The sequence below is a fragment of the Engystomops pustulosus genome, chromosome 2 (genome assembly GCF_040894005.1).
Source record: "Engystomops pustulosus chromosome 2, aEngPut4.maternal, whole genome shotgun sequence".
Taxonomy (NCBI): domain Eukaryota; kingdom Metazoa; phylum Chordata; class Amphibia; order Anura; family Leptodactylidae; genus Engystomops; species Engystomops pustulosus.
In genome coordinates, this window is record NC_092412.1 from 244,788,786 (window position 1) to 244,814,655 (window position 25,870).

Consider the following 25,870-nt stretch of genomic DNA (forward strand, 5'->3'; position numbering starts at 1 on the left):
CTGCTTTGTAGCAGGTGACTGTGCCCTGTCTTGCTGCAGGTGGTGCCGCCTGAGGCAATAGGCTCAACTCGCCTCATGGATGGTGCATCCCTGGATGGGACCCACATTTTTGCGATCAATTACAGAGTCAGCTGCTGTAATCACGCCGGTTATCACGTTACCCACTGTAGGTAGTGGATTAGACTAGCTACAAGGACATTTCCTTCAAGGTTTTTATTATTATGCATGCAAAACATATCTATTTGAATGAATTGTCCAGATTGACAATGTTGTCACACACCAAATCACTGTGTCAGGGTCAGCCAGCAGCCATCCTCTGACACAGCACAAGCCACTGGCTCAGCACCGCAGACACCACGTGCTCCATGTACACACAACCTCACGTCCTGACTGACAGCCCGATGGGCGGTTCCCAGCGCCGCTCCACCCAATCACTACCCAGTAACACAAAGCGCGCAAAGACTGCCTGAGGAAACCTGGAAACTGATTGGCTTATAGACCTTGTCAATCCCCTTCAGACACGCCGCCCCTTCTCCTCCTACGTCACTGCAATTTGTCTCCGGCTTCTTTGTGCTAAAATAACTCCTCCCCTCTCCCTGTCATTGGATAGATCTAAATCAGACTGACAGTACTGTGACCAATTAGATTCCGCGGTGGATTCTCGCCTTCCCGAGCGCCGCCTCCTCCCCTTGCTGTTGCGGTAGCAGTGTGTCAGTGGCGGCAGTGGCTGGCGGAGCCGGCAGAGGAGAGGAGCTGTGTTGCGTTGTGCTGTGCTGTCTGCGGGGGGCGCTGCTGAGAGCTGCGGGAGGAGGGATGCAGCCGGCAGGCCGGGACATAGCTACCTGCCTGCAGGTGAGTGCTCGGTCACCGGGGGGATAGAGAGAGGCAGAGGCTCTGGCAGACGTGACCGTCATACTGGATGTGCGGACAGGGGAGAGGAGGCTATGGCTGCCGGGAGCCTCTGCATCTACATAATACAGGAGGATATGTATCTGTACAGTGCGCCTGCATGTCCTGTGTATCCGCTCTGCTACAGGCCATCTACGTCATGTGTAGCCTATACCTACCTATAGTGCAATCTATATATACATCATCTACCTACCTATAGTGCAATCTATATATACATCATCTACCTATAGTGCAATCTATATATACATCATCTACCTATAGTGCAATCTATATATACATCATCTACCTACCTATAGTGCAATCTATATATACATCCTCTACCTATACTGCAATCTATATATACATCCTCTACCTATACTGCAATCTATATATACATCCTATACCTACCTATAGTGCAATCTATATATACATCCTATACCTACCTATAGTGCAATCTATATATACATCCTATACCTACCTATAGTGCAATCTATATATACATCCTATACCTACCTATAGTGCAATCTATATATACATCCTCTACCCACCTATAGTGCAAGCTATATATATATATATACACATCATCTACCTACCTATAGTATGACGTATACCTGCAATCTATATATACTCATCCTCTACCTACCTATAGTGTGATGTGTACATCTCCTATTCACTGCAATCTATATACATGTATACATCCTCTACCTATAGTATGACCTATACCTGCAATCTCTATACATCCTCTACCTACCTATAGTATGTACCTGCTGCATTCACTGCAATCTATATATACATCATCTATCGATAGTATGACATATACCTGCAATCTATATACATCTATATATACATCAGCTATCTACCTATAGTGTGATGTATACCTGCCCTATTCACTGCAATCTATATATACATACAGACATCCTCTATTTACCTATAGTATGACGTATACGTGCAATCTATATATACACATCCTCTATCTAGCTATGGTGTGATCTGTCCTATTCACTGCAGTCTATATATACATCTATATCACACAAATGGCAGAACACCAAGTAAGTGAAATATAAGCTGCTGCTATGGGCTCTACATTTATCTATCATCTTTCTACCTACAGTATTCATCTCATTTCCATGTATCCATCTTTGTACAGATTATCTATCCATCCCCTATCAATCTCCTATGTATCATCCCGTATTTACCTGTGTATCAATTTATGTATCCATTATGTCAGTTACAGTATCTCTCATATCTATCTATCTCATAGACACTATATAGATAGAAGATCTCTCCTATCTATCCATCTTCTATCTGTCTATGTATCCATCATATGCCATCTTCTCATATCTATATATCTATATCCATCTTCTTCCTCCCTATATCTAGATCTATGTGTATATATACGCTATCACTATGTATGTACATGCATCTCCCCTATATATACACATAGATAGTATCTGTAGCTCGGTCATCGTTGTAGCAGCCTGTCTGTTTTGGGCAGAGTGCCCTGTATTGCACACATGTACGGTGATGGCAGTATATACCCGGCAGGCCTGCGGATCCTGTGCCGTCCCCTTGGACACGGGGAGATGATGCTGAGGCCGGAGCAGATGCCAGCGCTGCCTCCTGTAGTGTAATAAATCCCTCCGGGGGCTTTTATTCCAGATGACTTTACATAGAGAAGGTCAGGCTGATGCCTCCTCTGCTTCTGCTTTCCCTTTAAATGTTCCTCTGCCGTCTGTTAACCCCGTGTGTACATGTAAACAGTGACACCTGCGGGATATTATTACAGCTCACAATGTTTATAGTCCTATAAATCCGGCCCCTAACAATGGGGTTTTTTTTTGTCTGTGTACAACATTTACAATCCCCTCCAAGGGAGTTTTACTTAAAACTCAAAATTGATTTTGAGAAGTGCGTTCCGTGTAGGATATAATTTATCTATAAAGCGTCTTTTAGAATTTGTAATGGGAAGGATGAGCTTCCAAATGTTTCCTCCAGGCCAGTAAAGGGGTCTTTGTTTACATGCAGGATTGATTGGTCTTGACTGTCGTGTAAGGGGAATGTTTACGCGTTCTCTCAACTGGATTGGTCGGCTTTGTAGTGACGGGATATGTATAGGACAGAGATGACCAGGATGGAGTTTATTAGAGGTTGCATTGAAGGTGGCTTTTAATATACATTATGTATATCACGTGCCGCTGATGAGAAAGTAACCAGTCCCTTCGTTCTTGGGGTTGATTAGTCATGTCTGATTTGTTTGGTCTATGTATGATAAGGCTAAGTCATTGATATTTGATCAGTAGGGATCAGGACACACAGAATTATTCCGATCAACGGTTCCCTGCACCCTACGGCGCAAAAACGGAGGGAAACCCCAGTGTACAGGAGCGCAGCTCGAATAGGTCTACATTGTATCCCCTCCTGAAGGGCAGTTTCGGACGATCACAGATCGTATAATGACTGGGTTTCATGGACCGACCATCATGATAACGGGTCAGACGCTGCTGTTTTGCGGAAAAGCAGAGACTTTGTATACCATAGGCTCGGAGTCCTGTCCTCTGCACCATGACCAGTTCGTGGATCAGGACCTTGTGCGGTTTGTCACTTGATGAAGTCCAATACAGTGCAAGGGAACCAATTGACTCGTGGCGCCAATGGGTTTCCATTACTGCGTCCTCTAATAAACCCCCCCCAAAATCGTGGACATTTTTGATGTAATCTGTGATTGAGACTACAGATTTAGGCTTGGGTCCGGCTGCCAGAATCTGGGTCCACGTTTCTGCGCCTGGTGGTAACATAGGCAAATTCTGCGTCTCTACCTGTGTGTGTGGATAAAAAATGCTGCTGGAACCCCCTATGGATCATGTAAATGGGGGTCTGCATGTGCCCTGGATGAGTGGTCCACATCTCTCAATTCTCTACTATAGGGAAATAGAACGAGGGTTGTTCCATTCAGATTTGGGAACTGTTTCCGCTCCTGTCACTTGCATATCTAATGTGTCTCGTAGTAATAGTGATCCCTGTGATACAAAGGGGGCCATTCTTGTGTTTCGCTGGCCCCTGGGCTGCTGTTTTGTGTGCGGGCACTCGCTGTTCTAGGTCACTCCCTGGTCTGGGGGGGTGTGTGAGGGGGGTGAAGAGTTTGTTTGTAAATGCGCATGGAGTGACTGTAGGGCAGCTGATGCCCGGATGCCGCGTGAGTATGACGAGCCTTCTGCTATTTTCTTACTGGTTCGTATTTAACTATTGTGTGACCGCTGCACCGCAGGAGCTTGCAGTCTACTCTGTGCATTCACCACTTACTTGTGCAAAGACGGACTCCGTTCACATCTGCGGAGGTCGCTCCAAATCAGTTTTATGATGGAGGTTTTTTACCCATCTCATCCTATTGCTTATTTTTGGGGTTGGCCCTATCCCTTTAAGGAGCTTTTGTATCTGAACCTCCACCGCAGATGTACACGTAGACTTAATAAATCGCTTACAGACTAATTTTAGGCTTTTAGCGCTTTTGTTTTTGCTCTTTGTTGGTTGTAATCATCATCGCTCAATTACGGGCAGATGTTTTTGGCATTTTTTTTTTCTTTCTTTGCGTCTACTATTTGCATTTTTAACAATAAGTCCCATCCATATGTCTGAGTGTCAGTCTATTAGCAGGCAGCTGCGGCTCCTGTATTTTATTCAGTTACGTTGGAAGAGCAAAGCAACAAAATTACATAATAAATTCTCCATTGACCCCAAGGAGGTGCGTTTGGAACGTTGGGATTGTCACTTATACTAATTTGTAATCCCAGACCCAAATCAATTTTTATCCTAAAAAAAATTTCCCAAATTGACAGCCATGACTAACTTTTGGATTATGAGACAATTCTAGGAAAGGCTATGACCGCACATGGTTCACACCCCAAGGTTTAAGTGGTGATCGTGGCCATGTTTGTACTCATAGATAAGAGTGTACTCAAGGCTGAGGAGTCTGTAGGCCAAATTTGTGACACCTCAATTTCCCTAACTCCGACTCCACCGAAATAGTCCTTCCTGATCACTTTAGTAGTTCTAAGATAGGAACAGCATTCCTTTCCAGTGCCTTATTCCTCTCCTCTGTAGCAGACACGTTTCACTGCTGAGCATGTACGTAAAGTGCAGCCGTATTCACTTCAACTAAAAGCCTGGAACAGGGGTGCACAACCTGTGGCCGAACCCAACACAGCACGTCAGTTCTGAAGCTGCACCCCTCACCATCCGCCCTGCTGACGGTCAATGAGCACTTCCATAACTGATGGTGCAGGAGGATGGGTAGCGGTGAGTGCAGATAAGATCTCACTGATCAGTGGTCCTCTCCTCCTGCTCTGTGTCCAGACTACTGGCATGAGTACCCAGGAGTGGTAAGTATTTGGCAGCTATACTGAACTTCTACCAGGTCCTCTCCTTGTATATCTTTGGGACTTTATAGATCGTAACAATTTTTACTTTGCTACAGATGCAGAGGGTATTTGTACTTCTAGAGACGGTTTCCCTGCACATCCTCCTCCATTATGCCTTCACCTGATAGGCTGGAGGCAGAGGCACACTTCATTCTAGTGTCATTTTCAAGAGGGAAATTTTCTGCTTTAAAAACTTGCTAGGATTGTGTTTCTAGGTGTCACGGAACTGTAGATCTCCAGTTACAGTTAGGAGTGGGAAATAACAGTCCATGGGGCAGCGCAGAGTCGGACCAGACAGTCTTAGGTCCCTTCCACACTTGCGTTTTTCACGCGCGTGTTCTGCACGCGTTTAAATCTAACCGTGCACTACTTTTGCAAGTCACGCGCATGAAAAACGCACCATACAAGTCTATGGAGATGCCTCAAAAAGGGTCCTTATTCTGCACCAGATTCATACAAGTATCTGATGCTGGATGATGAATCCTGGTATAAGACTGTCTCGTCGTACTCCGCGCCTCCTATTTCCTTCATGCACCAATGTTGTCCCCCACTTGATTATTTTTGCTTTTGATAATAAAACTCGCAATATTTCTCCTCCCGACGGGTGATTTAATCAAATTCCTTTTAATGAATTGTCCAGGCCCCCGGCCTCAATAATTTTGTTTAAAATTTTCTTTGTTGTATTTAGCATAAAATAAACATAAAAGTCATTAAAGCTCCTTTATGAGGCTATGCTCGCGCTGAATATTTTACAGGCTGGTGATTTGTCGCAATTTACATGACAAAATATTAGCGCGTTACGCCATGTTCACACATGTATTTTATGTACAGGCGGTCCCCTACTTAAGGACACCCGACTTAGACAACCCCTAGTTACAGTCTGACCCCTCTGCCCACTGTGACCTCTGGTGACCTCTCTGGATATTACTATAGTCCCAGACTGCAATGATCAGCTGTAAGGAGTCTGTAATGAAGCTTTATTGATAATCCTTGGTCCAATTACATAAAAAAAAATGTTGAAACTCCAATTGTCACTGGGGCAAAAAAAAAATTGTCTGTATCTACAATTATAAAATATACAGTTTCGACTTACATACAAATTCAACTTAAGAACAAACCGATGGATCAATCTTGTATGTAACCCGGGGACTTTCTGTATATTCTTGTACCTTTAAGATTTGCCACTTTTTAGTAAACTTCTATCATGATGTCATCAGTATCTTGTATTAGATTGAGTGACTTGAATTCTGTGTAGTCTAAGATTTATCTTCTGAGATGGTGTTGGGTGCAGGGTCCGGACACGTCTGGGGTCATCTCTACGTCTGGGACATCCATCACATTGTCTCGTGTTCTTCCTGCTCCGGTCATGCACATACATTAGCCGTGACCCCAATTCCCCTCCGTATCTCCATATATGGCCTGTGATTGGATGGCCAGGGCCGGGCTGTAGCGCTATGTGACACATTGTATCGGCCGTGTCTCCCTCATTCATTATGGATGCAGATTTTCAATGCTCTCATTGCTGAGTAAATAGCAGGGTGGATCAGTTAATTGCCCTCTGTTATCTGCCGCTTTTAGGCCCTAATCAAGAGTCTATTGAAGGCTTCTGGGAGCGCGTCGGGATTTACATGCAGCTTCTCTTAATTTATTATATTACTCATTTTCCCCCAAAAAAGCTTTCACAAAGACGTTGAACGATGCTTAATTTTCTATGAAATTGCTTTGGTCTGACAACCGGGGATTCGGTTTTTGGATGTGTGGTTGGGGGGGAGTTGTATATTTTTTTGTATAATTTCTGAAACAATAAAGTGCAAAAAATGTAAAATTTAGTTTGGGGGGGGGGGGTTGTAGCAGTCAGGCAACTATATCCTCTGTACAGCCTCTCACCTATCAACTATTGATAACCTATCCTCATCAAAGGCTATCAGTAATAATCCCTAAATATTCCCTTTGCTAAAGAGTTTTGATAGGATTGATGGATCTGCCTGAAATGCGGGCGGAGCTGGATGATAAAGCGTATGCACTACCTGGGCGCAGTTCAAACCAATTGTTAAATTACATCCACCACCAGGATGAAGGATTGTAAATCAAGCATACTGACATCCTAGTGTGTTCCCCCTCTGGCAGGATCTACTCTTCTTTTGGCTCTTCTCTTGTACAGCTAGGACCAACGGAGCGGGGCTGCTGCCGCTGCGCAGTGAGGATGAGTGAAGGGGGGCTGCTGCGGCTGAACAGTTAGGACCAGCGGAGCGAGGCTGCTGCCGCTGCGCGGTGAGGATGAGTGAGGGGGGCTGCTGCGACTGAACAGTTAGGACCAGCGGAGCGGGGCTGCTGCCGCTGCGCAGTGAGGATGAGTGAAGGGGGGCCGCTGCGGCTGTACAGTTAGGACCAGCGGGGCCGCTGCGCAGTGAAGATGAGTGAAGGGGGGCTGCTGCGGCTGAACAGTTAGGACCAGCGGAGCGGGGCTGCTGCCGCTGCGCAGTGAGGACGAGTGAAGGGGGGCCTCTGCGGCTGTACAGCTAGGACCAACGGAGCGAGGCTGCTGCCGCTGCGCAGTGAGGATGAGTGAAGGGGGGCTGCTGCGGCTGAACAGTTAGGACCAGCGGAGCAGGGCAGCTGCCGCTGCGCAGTGAGGACGAGTGAAGGGGGGCCGCTGCGGCTGTACAGCTAGGACCAACGTAGCGAAGCTGCTGCGCAGTGAGGATGAGTGAAGGGGGGCCGCTGCGGCTGAACAGTTAGGACCAGCGGAGCGGGGCAGCTGCCGCTGCGCAGTGAGGACGAGTGAAGGGGGGCCTCTCCGGCTGTACAGCTAGGACCAACGGAGCGAGGCTGCTGCCGCTGCGCAGTGAGGATGAGTGAAGGGGGGCCGCTGCGGCTGAACAGTTAGGACCAGCGGAGCGGGGCTGCTGCCGCTGCGCAGTGAGGACGAGTGAAGGGGGGCCGCTGCGGCTGTATAGTTAGTACCAGCGGGGCACAGTGGCTGCGCAGTTAGGACCAGCGAAGGGGGCTGCGCAGTTGGGATGAGCAGGGGGGGGGGGTGTTGCTGTTGCTGTTGCTGTATAGTTAGGACCAGCGTGGAACAGTGGCTGCGCAGTTAGGACCACCGAAGGGGGGCTGCGCAGTTGGGACGAGCAGAGGGGGGGGGGGGGGGCGCTGTGGCTGTACAGTTAGGAGGAGTGGAGGGTGGTGGCTGAGGAGACTACTAGCAGTTAAACCATTGAACCTTTTTTGTTGCATCAAAACATTTAGTTTTATACATTTTGGAGATTTGGTCCATATCGCTCTCTGTTCCTGTTGTGCTTTTGTTTCCTGTGTCCACATGACTGCACGGACCCAAATATGACAAGTGTCAGTGGAGCGGGCAGGAGGGGGTTGTATCTGGCTGTAGGGTTTGTATCCCCCCCCCCCCGGCAGAGCTCCTTTGTTATAGACACTTCTCGTCCTCTGCTATAGGGACGCACGCCGGGTTATTAGTTTGCTCTCGCAGTCTTTGACTCCCCTTGATGTCGTTACATAAAGGTGAAAAATGTAATTTACTTAATCCCTCTTTATTCCCCGTAGACCTGGGCTCAGGGGGGCGGCACGCGGAGGAGACAGGGAATTTGACATTTCATATCAATAAATGATGGTGACACCTGGGAGCAGACAATGGCCTCCCGCCGGATGAATAAACATCAGTGCGTTTTATTGGCCATTATACTAATCGCTGGCGGTATTACACGTCCTCAGATCCTTATCTCCTAGGGAGAGCACAAAGAAATTGGGGATTCAGGTTCTTTTGTGTCAATTTCTTTCTTTTTTTGTGTGTGTTTGTTAGTTTTTGATTACCGGTATCTTTCGTCTATTGTTTATGGTGTAAATATTCAGATATTTTTGATCTTTTCACCAGTGTGACTTGTACTTTCAAATTTTTTTTAGCCTTGAACCCATCCATATAATCGTGGGTGGGGGTTTATGTAGTGTCTCAAATTGCCCTTTATTGCCCCAGGAGCACCAGTGAGCGTCGGATATAGGGCAATCCATCATGTTTTAAGGGTCCGCACATGTCTGATAGAGATGGATTTCTCATCAATTGTGGCTTTTATGGGTCATCTGCCATCTCTATTTTATTTCTTCTCTTAATGCAGCCAATACTTCCTATCCTATACTGGTGGCTCTGACTTATTGTATACAAAGAGGTTGGGTTTTGCTTCCACTTAGGCCCCATGACCGATTTTTTGTTTTGACAAACTTGCTCCATGTGTCTCCGGGATTTACCGATGCAAACGTAAAACTGCTGAACTGGCAAACTCACTCGTGTACAACTGGCCAGGGTATGCTACGTGTAGGATCGGCCTGCCTCCTGCTGGTGATGGGTTCCCTCCTGTAAGCACTTACAAGCAGGAGGCAGAGGAAGCTGCATCTCATAGGATACACTCACAGAATAGATAAGCACTAAGTGTTATAACTCTGAAGATCCTGGTAGAATTGCACTCGGCAATTTCTGTCAGCTTTGTAGAGATTAATGGAGCAGAATGGTCATGCAACGGAGGTACGTGGGACCCCATCGGACCCCTTGTTTTCATGATCTGTGGGGGTCTCACCACCAATCTGCAAGTTAGGCCCTATCCTGTGGTTTTGCCTTCAGGTTTTGCCTCTCTGCAGCTACCACTGTATCTGTATAAGTGGTTGTATGCACTAAGCTCCCCCTGGTGGCATTGTCAGGCAGCTCAAATTTTCACCATGCAGCTATCCTGGTTATAGCGGATCTATGATGAAATTGATGTTTGCTCCTTCTCCCGATTTCTCAGTTTAATGAATCGAGTGATCGTATGAGGAGTCGGTTGTATCTTATTCCCAGCGCTGCCTGATCTCCTCTTGGCGTCTGATGGATTTAGACATTTGGGGACTGCCTTACCTGGCCGGATGTCTAGTATTGGTGGTGAGATCAGAGGAATTCCTCCCTAATATTACTCCGTATGAACCGGCGGTGTATATTACGTATCATACATGTCAGCAGCCACAGACAGAGGAGAAGCCGCCGCTCCGGCCCCGACCTCATGGCCGCCACGTCTGTCTGACGTGCTCCTCCTCCTGGGAGGACGAATTCTAAAGAATCTGCAATTTCTGAGTTAAGTTGCTAACGTCATAAGATAATTCTATAGGTTTTTATCTAGGACTAGACGTCCTCTCTCTTCTGACATCATAATTCACAGGTATTCCCATATATATAACAATTCTGAAAGTTTTTTTTTAATACGTTTGTGTTGTGCCGCTCCCCTGTTATTCCTACTAAAATTTTTTCGAAGTAAAGTGACAAGTGGGTGTCGTCGTTCGGGGTGTGTGTGTCTTTGTGTTTTAACGGTGTCGGCGATGTGTCAGGGTCACATGTCTTTCAGAAGGGAGTGGTTTCACCTCCTCTTTGATTTATTAATCTATTTCTGGGAGGAATAACATAATTTTGAGAGAAATTGCTCCAAAGTACAATACAATCCAGCAGAGGATACGTCAGCAATATTGTAATCTCCGAAAATCCCCTTAATCCGAGATGTTGAAATAAAGTCCAGATTTTACAGCGATCTGAATTATGCTTTACAACACAACAAAATATATAATGCACATAATACGTATACATCTAATCAGTCCATATACAGAGTCTTGGATATCCTGTCCACAGCTGATGCCCGGTGTCATTGTATCACTAGAGAAAGGAGCCTGGAGCCATAGAAAGAAGAGACTTCTGAGCTGTTACACTGTAACGAACACTTCCGCTTTTCCCTTGGATAGTGCAGCACCCCACGGTATTTTTCCACAAGTTTTTCGCCGTATAATTGTGTTTTTTTTTTTTTTTGGTGATTGTTTACATACGTATAGCCGGCACGCTGCGTAATAAACCAATTCTGGCTGCCTCCCGCCGGCTCCTTCTTCAGGCGCTGGAGTCAGATGCCTGTACTGTAATGTGACCGATATCTGTGACTGAGCCCCATCTGCTCCATTGTTCCTGTACATCCCGGCGCTCTCCATCATGGCGGTAATCTGCATTATTATCCAATATCACCCGCAATCACAACACTCTTGTTGAGCCGGATAAAAGGGTCCCCAGCTGTTAACCGCTTCAGCACAGAGACCCCCGCATCCACAGGCCTAATAAATCACGGAAAGACCAACTAAACAATCTGTGTATTCCATAAGATTCCTTAACTCCGAATCCTTCCCTAATTAACCCTTATTTTACCGCTGCTCAACTCCAAATCTCTGCTTAGTTTAGGAGGTAGAGGGTCTGTCGTGTCTTCTGATGTCGTCTAATTGAGTTAATTAGCAGGTAATTAGCTATGTAATAATGTAGGTATATAATGAGCTACTCCCTTATAGCGTGCAGGTGCCCTACGGCTGCGTCCACCTAATGCATCTGTGTTGCGTTCTGAAATGTAACGCACAGGCGGCGAGGGAGGGGCTTGCCGGTTCGCAGATGTTTCTCTACTGAAACGATTGCTATCGGTAATGAGCAATCACGTGTTTTGCATTGTTCATGTGCAGAACGCAAAGAGCTTCTTTCCGATCACAAATCGGGCAAGCCCCTCCCCCGCAGCCTTTGTGTTACGTTTTCAAAGCGCAACAAAAACTCTACGTGTGAATGCGGACGCACAGTTTGGAGCAGAACAAATGTATCGTTGAAAAATTACAATGCTGGTCCAACTAATGTTTGATGTTTCTAAATGTTTTGAATGATCCCAAACTAATTTCCCTCTTCCCCGAATACTAGATGTTGTATTAATAGTCCTGGAGCAATGAGGAATTACCACGTGACCTTATTCACAATCAATAATTGGCCTCGTGCATTTTGATGTGACTTGGCAATCGGTGTTTTGTAGCCCCAGGCTCATGTTCCACGACTTTCCATAGACTTTTAGTGACACAAATGTATGTTCTGGTTCCGTGTCCGTTCTGTCATTCTATTCCTGAACAGTTCCGTACGTTCTGGAGTAATCACAAAAGATAGTGTATACAGGCGATCCCCTACTTAAGAACACCTGACTTGCAGACGACCCCTAGTTACAAACGGTCCTCTGGATATTGGTAATTTACTGTACTTTAGCCTACAATAATCAGCTATAACAGTTATCACAGGTGTCTGTAATGAAGCTTTATTGTTACTCCTGGTTCTTATGACAACCCAACATTTTTAAAATCCAATTGTCACAGAGACCAAAAAAAATTTGCCTGGAGCTACAATTATAAAGTTCCGACTTACATACAAATTCAACTTAAGAACAAACCTACAGAACCGATCTTGTACTGCCTGTATATGCCCCCCCCCCCCTTTCCTCATTCTCTGGTCTAAGCTGTGCAGAGACATCTGAGGACCTCCTGGAAGGTGTTTGTAAGTCTTTACTCTGTAATTGGAGTTGCAAGCGATTTTCGGGCTTTCGGCACCTTCCCGTGACACGGAAATAAACACGACTCCTGGCCGTGACCGCAGTGTTTTCTTTACCGAGAGTATAAACTGACACCTCATTCACGTTCTCGTGTTTCAGAGTGAAGTCGTCTTTCCAGATCTGTGGCTGAGCGCAGGCGCGTTATAAAGTGTGTAGTAACTTTAAGCTGCGTACGGACACTACCGAAGGCCCTGCTAGGAAATGTTTCTGCAACTTAAAGGGAACTTGTTGGGCTACTTGGGACCACGGAACCACCAGCGTGTCTTTATATTGCTGGGGTGTGAGTGGAAATGTATTTGTCCCTCATCTGCCCACGGTCACTGATATGGGTCTACATAAGGCTCCGGCGCATGTGCAGTATGCTTGATGAGGGCAGTACACCTCTTATCTCTGTGCAGTCATCCAATATCCAGAGCACAGAGATGTGAGGTCCTTTGGCTTCATCGGGCCCTCGGCACAAGTAAACCCATATTGGCACAATGCCGACTCCTTCCTCACGCAATTCTCGGAGATCTTACAACGCACAGACGTGAGCTAAATCTTCTGCCATATTGGTGTTTTAGTGGTCCTCAACAGTACACTCAACCTTGACAGACACCTAAAAAGTGGTTGTGAACTAATACAGAATAAGGGACTGGTCTGCTCTTTCTTGTTCTGTTCTTTTGAGCCAAGGAAGAGGTGGGAGGTGACCCCCCTCTGATTGCATCTACGGTATATTAAAATGTCGTCATGAAAAGTTGTCATAAACCTCTTCCAAAGGCGGCATCATTCGAGAAGACCACTCCTGTCTAGGTTTTTCCATGATGGATTTAAAATCCTCTTAAAACGGTTTTATAGCCCCAAACAGGTGACAGTGTTTCGCTGGATGGTGATCTATGTGTTGTGAGACCACCGGGAAATGGAGCTCCACTGACCCGCTCAACCTCTGGGGTGCAGGGTCGAGGTGCACAGAGAGTAAAGTACAGGCGGTCCTCTACTTAAGGACACCCGACTTACAGACAACGCATAGTTACAGACCGACCCCTCTGACCTCTGGTGACCTCTGGTGAAGCTCTCTGGATGCTTTACTATAGTCCCAGACTGCAATGATCAGCTGTAAGGTGCCTGTAATGAAGTTTTATTGATAATCCTTGTTCCCATTACAGCAAAAAATGTTTAAACTCCAATTGTCACTGGGGCCAAAATTTTTCTTTTGTCTGGATCTACAATTATAAAATATACAGTTTCGACTTGCATACAAATTCAACTTAAGAACAAACCTCTGGACCCTATCTTGTATGTAACCCGGGGACTGTCTGTATTTGAAATCTGTGTAAAGTCTCTATTGTAAGACCACCTATCTTCTTCATTTCGTGGGTCCACCTTGGGCAAAGGTCTGGATTTTTAGCATCTTTGGTATTGCACCACATGCAGCGTCGGGGGTCTTGATTAATGGCTGCCTGACTTTCAGGAACAATGAGGTCAATGGGAACATTCAATGTAGGGATTAACGGGAAATCAAGGTCCGGTTTGGGCGGTTTTCCACATGAATTCCTACACCTTTACGGTAAGTGTAGAAGTATACAGCTGCACAAACAGTCCGTGTTTAAAGGGGCTGTACATCGCAAACTCTACGAAGTATTTTTGTACTTGAGGAGGACAAACCCATTAAAAATAAAAGTAATTTCTACAAACTGAAATATCTATTTTTTTCTTATTAAAAATAAATGCAAGGAAATGAATGTGAAATATTCAGAACTGTTATTGATCCGCCTCCTGACCTTAATTTCCCGGTAATCCCTACACGAAATGTTCCTATTGACCTCGTTGTTCCAGTATGGCAGGCAGCCGTTAATAAAGACCCCCTGCCGCTGCGTGCGGTGTAATTACCAATACCCCGAGATGAGAAAAATCCAGACGTTTGCCCAGGGTCATAATAAGCAATGTTTTTAATTTATCTGGGGATTTGTGTTACCACATCTGGGCCTCCTCACACGACTTCCCCCCCCCCTCTCCTATACCGGCCCGGGCCTGCGTACATGAAGTAATCGTATGCGCCGCTCCCAAGGTGAACGGACCTCTGCAATTACAGACCCGGGCTTCTGCTTATTGTTCTGCTTTGTCGACAGTAGCGTGAGGTATTTCTTTTTGTTTTTTCCCCAAATGTATTTTTTATAAGTAGCGGAAAACTTTATCTGTTTGTGCACCGTGTAGGTACAGTGCAACATGTGCTGAAGCCTTTAAGCTTTTTTTTTAATTTTATTTTTTTGGGGGGGGGGGGGGGTTCTTTACCCTGCCTATGGGAAGCAGTAAGTTATTTCTACCTTTTTGAAAGTGTGTGTGTGTGTGTGTGTGGGGGGGGGGCATGGGATATTAAAATTCCTTAAAAACGGGCATTAAGGGCTTTCAAAACGGTGCAAAGCTTTCTGTCGGTTGGCACTTTTTAATGGATCTGTTCAGACTGTGCGTCCGATCCTTTAAATAGTAGGGCATGTCTTGGTCCAAGGTTTTTTTTTTCTTTTTTCACTGACCCATTATCCAATAGAACACAAAGGATCTGTGAGAAAAAAAAACAAGGCGCTTGCATTATTATCAAACGATGGCGAGAGAGAAGAAAGTCGTCTATTTTATAATGAGTAGACAAAGTCATGTAACATCGGTAGGTAAAGCCGTCACCTCTGCACTGGAGGGTTTTTCAGGCTTCACACCTGGGACAAGAAAAAAAAAATGATGGGACAATACTTAGGCTACATTCACACTGACGTATGGAGGACGTATATACAGCCGATATACGTCCTCCATAGACGTCAATGGGCGCACGGCGCCCTACGGGAGCGGTACGGCGCAACACACGTGCGGCAACGTACCGCTCCTTACCCGGAAAAAGATAGGACATGTCATATCTTTCTCCGTAGTACGGCGCCGTGCGCCGTTAATTCCTATGGAGAGGGGCGGGGGTCAGCTGTGCTCACCTCCTCCTCCTCCTCCTCTCCCCGTACACTGGCAGTGTGAATATAGCCTTACTGTCCTGCTCATCCTCCAGGCACATAAGGTGTACATAGAGGAATCCACACATTGTAGGGGGCATTGATCAAGGAGGAGGTTTCTCTGCTTCACTCAAAAATTTTTAAAGTCACTTAAAGGGTTTTTTGACTCCCTCTTGTTTTCAGGTAAAGTGGCCAACCCCTTTAAGCACTTTTTGCTAGACCTATCATCAAGAAGCCATTTATGAGGCCGATGCCAGCGCTGAATATGATGATGCTAAGTCTCTCCGTTTACCAGTTGTGTTGGTTAATGTGTATAGGAGCAAAACTTATTCCTGGACTCCTGAATAATTTCTCTACAGTCTAATGAAGTCGCTCACATTCCCTGTGAGTAACTCTAAGCTCGGCCTACAATGTACAAATCCGCATTATGATGAGCTTGTTATCTGCCATTTTTATGTTCCTGCCCTTGAAACCAGGGGTCCCGAGTTCAACTTACATCCAGGACTCATTATTTGGGGGCAGGGGGAGCATTTCCTCGTGTTTTGAAGTCAAACTTTTGGCAATCAATGAAGAAGCTCCAAAAATGTATTTAGAAACTTTTTATCCTTTTTTAGATAATTGTTTCTGTCTTCCAGAAAAACACCTGAGGGGACGGGGTTTATTAAAAAATAAAAATAAGCTACCCCTCCTCCATGTTCCCTGACCAACAAGCCAATTCCTGGCCTAATGCTCTCTAAGCGACTCCCGATGCATTTTGGACCTAAAAGCTTAAAGCAGTATATGTCAGGTGCAAAAACAGTAAATTATACAAAACTTGGTGCTTGTTCCTGATCACAAGCTTTTAGATCTTAGGCTATATTCACACGAACATATGGGGGAAGTATATATGGCTCACATATATACCTCTCTATATATCACAATGGCCTCAAGGCACTGTCCCTAGCTGTGCGCCATATATTCCTTTGGAGAGGGGCAGGGGTGACCCCCCCTCCTCCTCTCCCCGGTGCCTCCGTGTGCCCACCGTACTACGGTACGCCAGGCAACGGCAGTGTGGATATAGCCTAAATGTGTATGTGCTTTTTGAGTAGCTCCTCCCCGCTGTCCTTGAATTGGGCGTCGGCCTAGAGGGCTTGTCTATATGATCTACACTCACCTGCTGAGGCTCAGGATTGGCTCCCTGGTCATGTGCTGAATGATTGACGGGACTGGAAGCACCCGATGCTGGAACTATGGGCTTCCTTCTGGAAATTAGGATCGGCTTGGGCCACTCACTCTCTGTGTTTTACCTGGCCCAAAGCGATATGTGTGAGGGTTGTTGGGCTGTTGTTGGTGCACTACGACCTCCCTATAGAGGTTCCATATGATTTACTTCGTGATGGCACCATGGCAACTCTTTGTATGAAGTGATGGCGGGGAACATTTCTGTGCAGTTAGGGTTTATACTATTGACTTATGGAAAAGCCTTGTTTGCCTAGTTCTGCACAGGTCGGTTGGCAGATGGTCGGCAGGGGAAGTGTAACGTACGGGGTTTATGTGCTCTATTGTGTGGTTTAGCTTCACACCTGCACTGGGGGATGGGAAAAGAATACCTGCTGTTCTGAAGTGGAGATCAGTGGCCTAAGAGACCGGATATAGAGAAAATTCAAAAATGTTTCCTTGTATTCCGCATTAAATAACAATTCCGGATCCCTTGTAACGCTGCGGTGACCTTTTCCTCTGTGATCCCTCGTTGAAATCAATATATAATTTTGCAGCTGTGTGATCCCGGTTATGGGTAGATCCCTACTCTCTCCTATATTGTCCACTCAGTTCCCCGTTTAGGACGGATGACTTGGAGCACAACTCTTAGTAACAACTCTTTGATAAAAGGAGTAGGCAAAAAACATTGGCAGGTGTCAACATTACTGATGACCTACCTCAACCACTAACTAGTGGTGCATATGGTCGCAGCCATTTCCTGTCTGAGCAGGAAGTAGTAGACTACACAGGCTACTGTATCCTTAGCATAGCGGATAGGATTGATACAAACCCCACCCACATGCTGCTTAAAGCCCTCCCGCCCTTTTCTGCTTTTGCGTCTCCATTTTGGTTTTTTTCTGTTACGGGGTTCACCACCAGGAATAACCGTTTTTATATTTTGATTGGGACATATGGGACAGGGCGATATCTAGCATGTTTATCGCGTGTGTTTTTTTTTTTTTTTCTCTTAAAAATAAGGAAAGAGGTGTGTTTTGAACTTCTAATTTTATTTTATACTGTTTTTAATTCCTTCGATGGTACTAGGGGCTCTGATCACTCATACCATCTACTTCATGATGGTAGTATTGTAGTGTATGTCGGTATTCTTAGATCTGTATCTGTGTGTCACTGACAGACTGTAACAGATCAAGTGAAATGACATGGCTACTAATTGTCTCTCCTGATGATATCACAGGAGGAGACGATGCGCTCCAAGATGGTTGTGTGCATGTTCTCCCGGATTTGTCGTGCCACCAGCGATTTTGCCAATGGTATTCAACACGGTAACGCCCGCAATCGGTGCCATCCATGGGTGTAGCTACAATATGCAACCAACACTCTGCCTGTATGGAGCGGGCTCTGCCCTTGACCCTTCTCTATACTCCCTTTACCACCTGCTGATCTAATAGTACAGGCAGTCCCCATGTTACCTACAAGATCGGTTCCATAGGTTTGTTCTTAAGTTGAATTTGTATGTAAGTCGAAACTGTATATTTTATAATTGTAGATCCAGACAAATTTTTTTTTTTTTTTTTTTTGCCCCAGTGACAATTGGATTTTTAACATTTTTTTGCAGTATTTGGACCAAGGATTATCAATAAAGCTTCATTACAGACAATTTAAAGCTGAGGTGTCCTTTAAAGGAAACCTACCACTTGTAGTGGCAGGTTTTCGATGGCAATACCGGGCACCAGCTCAGGGTGAGCTGGTGCCGGAGCTTATTTTAGTCAGTGTTTTAAACCGCGGTATCGCGGTTTAAAACACTTTTTAAACTGTATAGCCGGCGCAGGCAGGTACGCGCTCGGTGCTTACCGTGCACGCGGCTCTCATTCACTTCCTATGTAGCCGCGCGCACGGTAAGCGCCGAGCGCGTACCTCCCTGCGCCGGCTATAAAGTTTAAAAAGTGTTTTAAACCGCGATACCGCGGTTTAAAACACTAACTAAAATAAGCTCCGGCACCAGCTCAGCCTGAGCTGGTGCCCGGTATTGCCATCAGAAACCTGCCACTTCAAGTGGTAGGTTTCCTTTAAGTATGGGACCGCCTGTACTGTGGGTTGCTACAGAAGGTTAAAGGGAGCCTACCAGCTCCAAAATCACCTGCTCTGGAGTTGGTGCAGCACCTGCCAATGTGTTTCACATTACTCTATCCCCCTTTTACAAAACCTTAAAATAAGCCGTACACTAGAATAAAGTGGATGCACCCGTGGGACCAACTCTGCCCCTCGGGATTTGATGGGGCTCACCTGCATAGAAATAAAACTGCATATTTTTGTAAAATGGGGAAATGGGAAAGCGCATACAGTGCCTACAAAATGCAGCATACTATGGCTTATTTTTTTTTTTTTATACGTGTCAGTTTTTGTATACGATTTTAGTAAAAAAATTTCTGCGTGTTACAAAACTTGCATAAGATTTAGCACAGGTCGCCCCAGTCTCACCCTCAGTTCTCCAGTGGGTAGTTTACACCAGGTGGTATAACGCACAGCCTCCTACGTACATATGACTTTGTCCCTCACTTATAATGTCTTACTCCTGAAGTGCTGAATCACGCATTAGTCGTAACCTTGAAACGTACCCCGGCCGCGGTTGTTACTTCGCCGCCGTGCTGAGTAATTCTTGGCTGGAATAAGGGTCAGAAGGTTGGCGGCTGCGTAATTGAAACAGATGGCCTTATAGATCACCCTTAAGGGCTCCGGCGGTCACTTCTCCGGATAAATTAGCGCTATTGGCTGGGAACAAGTGGAGTAATTTAGCCGCACTTTATTCTGCCTCGTTTTATGGATGATTAAAATGTATCTGTGCGCGTGTTCTGGCAGTGACGGAAAACCGATGAGACGAGACGCGGAGTCATCGTTCATCCGTTGTCTCTAGTTCCCAGGTTAATGGTGTGCCAAAAAATATTCACTATATAGAGAATACAGGGCAACACATAAGGAAAATATATACATTAGATGTGTTTAATACATATTTTAGAAGACTTTTATCATCTTAATTTTAATCTGATTATATTTTTTTGAATTTTTGTGTTTTTTCCTAATTTCTGTACACAGTTATGTGGCAGCCCTTTTGCCTGAGCTGACTTGTTTAGGAGAGTGTAGTGGGCACGCTCCATGACCTGTGCAGAGGTCATGGTGCAGGCTGTGGGGGAGGAGAGACGCTAAACTCGCCTATTGTGAGTGTGTGATCCTGTGTTATCTGCATATATTATATTCATATGTTAACATATTCCTAGGTTTTTACTTCTTACCCAGGTCCCCTAACCTCATAGGTTCACTTCCCAATTTTGGGACTCTTCCCCCATCTCCAGAACAGTGGTCTTCTCTCTCCCATGCCACACCATGTTATTGTTACTTGTTTCCATAGATTTGTTATCTCTACTTCATCCAAAAAATTCTTGTGGATATAGGTCATAACCCACCAATGGAATTTTAGCAACTTCGTGCACTTTTGTGGATCATAGACTTTTAAAGATTTTTAGAACTAAAGTCCATACTGAGATCATTGTCCAATCTTATGTGTGTGAACAGATCCTAAAGAGAACCCTTCACCAAATTTTACCCTATACAGTATTGTGGTATGTCACATTGTTTGGGATGAATGGCGAGGGCTCTCGGACTGAGCCCTGATCATAATTGGTGGGTGTCTGCTGCACTACACTGTAGACACCTGCCACTAATCACGGTGATTTGTGCTGGCATCAATCGTGGGTGTTAATCACCTTAAGACTAAGACACCTAAACAGCAGCACCACCTACTTGGATCTGATCGCAAGGACCCCCCCCCCTTTCAGCCTCTAAAAGTGACTAATTTCAAGCAATACGTGACTCTTCAGGTCATTTGCGTACAAATTTGGGGGAAATTTTGGTAAAAAGTTGAAATTGGCTGCTCTTCCACTGGTTACTTTTATGATGGGGGTCTTCTGTAGTTATTCAGAACCGGTGGTAGGCCGTCTCTGAACAACATCCGGATGGAAAAATATTAAAAGGTTCTTCTACAATTATCATTCTAAAAAACCAAACAAACAAAAAAACAGACTGCTGATCTTGCAGATAATACCAGAAAGCTTTGGTGGTCTGTCGCTTGCACCCTTTGTTCTTTGTTGTGGCCAAAGTTGGGAACGTCAACTGAGCTCTTGGTCATTCCCAGATCATTGTCTATGTGCCGGAATCTTCTGATCGTCCCCGATCCCCTACGATTTGTTACTACTGTTGATAGGTCATCAATATCTTTATTTATTTTATTTTTTTATAATCAAAACATTTGGCTGGCTATATGCTACTGGGGGCTGTGACCAATGTATTTCCCACTATCGGCTTATACTCGAGTCAATAGGTTTTCCCAGGGTTCGGTGGTAAAATTAGAGGCCCTCGTCTTATACTTGACTACATACGGCACCCCCAAATTTTATAAAAAAATTTCTTGGACAAAATGCACCTGCGTGAACTTATCCTTGTTGAATTATTTATTTAAAATTCTGCGACATCCCCCTTTAGTTTGCATCCCTGGCAATTGGCTGCGCCATATTTGGACTGGACCTGGTTTATTGAGACTTGCTGGCCTTAGATTACATATGGGGAATATCAGAACAGTCTCGTGAAGAGACATTCGTCAGGATTTAGTGGCTGTTGAGATTTGTGGCGCCTGAGGTGAGCACGGGGTCAGTTTTCCTCTTGGATGACAGATATTGATGATATAAGACAATTGAGAACATCTGAGAACTGTATGAATATGAGGTGAGCTGGAAAAAAAATATATATTGGTGTTCCTGCCAGAAAGCGAGAGACGTATTGAACTGCAAAAGCAACCAGCAGTTGGCTGCTTCCGATGTTCAGGATGTTTTCTGGGCAGCGTAGCTCGCCTTCAATGGTCGTTTACATCACTAGTGACATCCCTGAGGATATACTCTGCAGAGGCTGGGGACGGATGCAATACTGTTGCATCTGTCCCTTATGGGTTATTATGGCCTCTGCTGTGTATAAACAGATGAATGGAAAAAAATATGCTGAGTGTATCCAAGAAACAAAATGTGAGTGTAGCCTTACAATTATTTGGCACTCTTGGGTCCTACTGCAGGTTCTGGTCCGCATCCTGATGAGGTTAGTATGCATTGCTGTCAGGACATGGAGCAGTGAAAGGATCACAGAAAACTATTGAGTTTTGAATGAAGAGGGGTGATGATCTTCTCTGTGGTCTGCATTATTATGTATTATGTCTTCTCTTGGGATTCATCTTATTCTTTGTCTAATCTGGGGTCACAATTATATTCTGCTGTGGGGTATGTATTAAGTGTTTTGTTCTGGGGCTTCTGAGGAGGTATTTAGTGCCGCACTGGGGTATTTATTATTTCTGGGGTGGCGTTTTGTGCTGTTCTGTGGTTGTTGGCAATTTTGCCCTTCGGACCATTAATGGTTTTCGATTAACAGATCATCGTGTAAAAACTCAGGACGCGTCTTGTGGAGCTAATTACGGGTCGGAGCCGTTATGGCAGCACACGGGGGCCTATATAATATTAGACGTGTTTTAACATATGGGTGAGTGAACCGGAGTGAAAATACAATTGGCTCAGGGCTCCTCATTTTTGGAATGTTCCCCCTCCCCTTGCAGGGAAGGCAGTGTAGTCATTTAGGAGCTAATATGAGGAGCCATGGGCATCTCTACGTAACAAGATGTGGGCCAGACTTGGAAGGTCCACTGACCCCAGACATAATTCGGTTTCCCCCCCAGGGGCAGCACATGTTGATGTTGACTGGAACAGAAGTCTCTGTGCAATCTGCATGCTAATTGTGCTCAGTTAACTCCGCGGTCCCTTAAAATATCTCATTTTTCTGTTATTCACTGGAAAATGAGTGGTTGCTATAAATAGGATGAGGCTTTACATGTAGAAATAGTCACTGTTACTTGGAAGAGGAAAAGCGACACGTGATGATTCCTGATCGGTCATACGTCACTGTAATCCGATGCATAAAAATTTGTGTGTGAGAGTTGATGGTATAACCGGTTATAGGGACAAAAATGTACAAGGAAAAGTGTGGGCAGAGTAATTGGGACTCATGCTCCCAATCCATGTATGTGGCCCGGAGTAATCGGGACTCTCTCGCTCCCAATCTCTGTGTGTGGGTGGAGTAATCATGACTCACGCTTCCAATCCCAGTGTGTGGGTGGAGTAATCGGCACTCGCGCTTCCAATCCCTGTGTGTGGGCGGAGTAATCGGGACTCGGCTCCCAATCCCTGTGTGTGGGCAGAGTAATCATGACTCACGCTTCCAATCCCTGTGTGTGGGCAGAGTAATCATGACTCACGCTTCCAATCCCTGTGTGTGGGCAGAGTAATCGGCACTCACGCTTCCAATCCCTGTGTGTGGGCAGAGTAATCGGCACTCACGCTTCCAATCCCTGTGTGTGGGCAGAGTAATCGGCACTCACGCTTCCAATCCCAGTGTGTGGGTGGAGTAATCGGCACTCACGCTTCCAATCCCAGTGTGTGGGTGGAGTAATCGGCACTCACGCTTCCAATCCCTGTGTGTGGGCGGAGTAATCGGGACTCGGCTCCCAATCCCTGTGTGTGGGCAGAGTAATTGGGACTCATGCTCCCAATCTGTGTGTGTGGGTGGACCAAATTTCATTGCATATTGCTTTTCACATAATGTTTTGGGTCATGTTCTAAAAATTCTATTGTTAAGGACTATTGGACTATTGCTGGAGCTATCAGGGGGCTACTGGAGCGGGCAGTAATTTTCCTGAGGCCGGTGTATAGGTAGAACTATATGATGCAGCAGAGGGATTCCTACCTACAGAATTTATGTTCCCATTTTACCATTTGGCCGATGTGATGTGTCAGATCCATCTTCTTATACTGTAACAGATGGGGATGAGGCGCGGGTCAGTCTCTCATGAGCTCTTAGTCTACGATGTCTAACAAGGAGCCTCACCCTGAAGAGGAATTCTGAGTTGTGTTTTGTCCAACACCATCTGCTCGCCTGGATTGTATCTCTTGTCCCGGTATCGGCTGATGGCTGTGTAGGTGTACTCAGGAGCAATCCGAGAGGAGGCAAAGTGACTACAACTCCCAAGACAACTATAGATCCTAGCAAATAATAAAGTAAACTCTTCAATCCTGATAAACCGAGACATCATTTACTATTCCTTGTGCTTTAGAGCTGTAATCCCCCAGCATCCTTTGCAGAAGCAGTGACTACGCAGAGGAGTGCTGTAGTGATGTCCTGTAGTAATGGGATGTGTAAGGACAGGAGCAGGACACATCGGGGACACAATTGTTTCTATTCTGTTGTATACAGCAACATTCTTCTAGACATTGTCTATGGAGATGTCAGGTGTTCTTTACTTCCATCCCTCCCTATATTTCCCTTTTTTCTTACTTTTACTCATTTGCTTTTCCTACAACCCTTCTACTTCTTCTGTCTTTTTTTTTCTTCCTTTTAGTTTTTTCTTTTCCTTTATTTCCTTTATTTCCTTTCTTTCTTTCTCTTCCTTTCTTTTTCCTTTCTTTTTCCCTCCTTTCTTTCTCTTCCTTTCTTTTTCCCTCCTTTCTTTCTCTTCCTTTCTTTTTCCCTCCTTTCTTTTTCCCTCCTTTCTTTTTCCCTCCTTTCTTTTTCCCTCCTTTCTTTTTCCTTCCTTTCTTTCTCTTCCTTTCTTTTTCCCTCCTTTCTTTCTCTTCCTTTCTTTTTCCCTCCTTTCTTTCTCTTCCTTTCTTTTTCCCTCCTTTCTTTCTCTTCCTTTCTTTTTCCCTCCTTTCTTTCTCTTCCTTTCTTTTTCCCTCCTTTCTTTCTCTTCCTTTCTTTTTCCCTCCTTTCTTTCTCTTCCTTTCTTTTTCCCTCCTTTCTTTCTCTTCCTTTCTTTTTCCCTCCTTTCTTTCTCTTCCTTTCTTTTTCCCTCCTTTCTTTCTCTTCCTTTCTTTTTCCCTCCTTTCTTTCTCTTCCTTTCTTTTTCCCTCCTTTCTTTTTCCCTCCTTTCTTTCTCTTCCTTTCTTTTTCCCTCCTTTCTTTCTCTTCCTTTCTTTTTCCCTCCTTTCTTTCTCTTCCTTTCTTTTTCCCTCCTTTCTTTCTCTTCCTTTCTTTTTCCCTCCTTTCTTTCTCTTCCTTTCTTTCTCTTCCTTTCTTTTTCCCTCCTTTCTTTCTCTTCCTTTCTTTTTCCCTCCTTTCTTTCTCTTCCTTTCTTTTTCCCTCCTTTCTTTCTCTTCCTTTCTTTTTCCCTCCTTTCTTTCTCTTCCTTTCTTTTTCCCTCCTTTCTTTCTCTTCCTTTCTTTTTCCCTCCTTTCTTTCTCTTCCTTTCTTTTTCCCTCCTTTCTTTCTCTTCCTTTCTTTTTCCCTCCTTTCTTTCTCTTCCTTTCTTTTTCCCTCCTTTCTTTCTCTTCCTTTCTTTTTCCCTCCTTTCTTTCTCTTCCTTTCTTTTTCCCTCCTTTCTTTCTCTTCCTTTCTTTTTCCCTCCTTTCTTTCTCTTCCTTTTCTTTTTCCCTCCTTTCTTTCTCTTCCTTTTCTTTTTCCCTCCTTTCTTTCTCTTCCTTTTCTTTTTCCCTCCTTTCTTTCTCTTCCTTTTCTTTTTCCCTCCTTTCTTTCTCTTCCTTTTCTTTTTCCCTCCTTTCTTTCTCTTCCTTTTCTTTTTCCCTCCTTTCTTTCTCTTCCTTTTCTTTTTCCCTCCTTTCTTTCTCTTCCTTTTTTTTTTCCCTCCTTTCTTTCTCTTCCTTTTTTTTTTCCCTCCTTTCTTTCTCTTCCTTTTTTTTTCCCCTCCTTTCTTCCTCTTCCTTTTTTTTTCCCCTCCTTTCTTCCTCTTCCTTTTTTTTTTCTTCACCAAAACGTTACATCTTTGCAGGTATCCCGAAAAAAAAATTGTTTTTTTTTCTCCAGCGCTTCTGCGTAATATTCCTGAACAAAAAATTGCTTTTTTTCGCAGATAATATAGCTCTCCAATTTGAGGGTGTGTTTTTTTTTT

At 44.9% G+C, this 25,870-nt stretch overlaps 1 long non-coding RNA gene across 1 annotated transcript in view; it reads left to right on the forward strand.

The window, feature by feature from the left end:
* The first annotated feature begins 575 nt into the window (after positions 1 to 575).
* The window catches only part of LOC140116786 (uncharacterized), a 40,865-nt gene continuing 15,570 nt past the window's right edge, over positions 576 to 25,870 (forward strand). Inside the window, exon 1 of the long non-coding RNA XR_011852961.1 lies at positions 576 to 852. This is a non-coding gene — a long non-coding RNA (uncharacterized lncRNA). The remainder of the gene's footprint in view (positions 853 to 25,870) is intronic.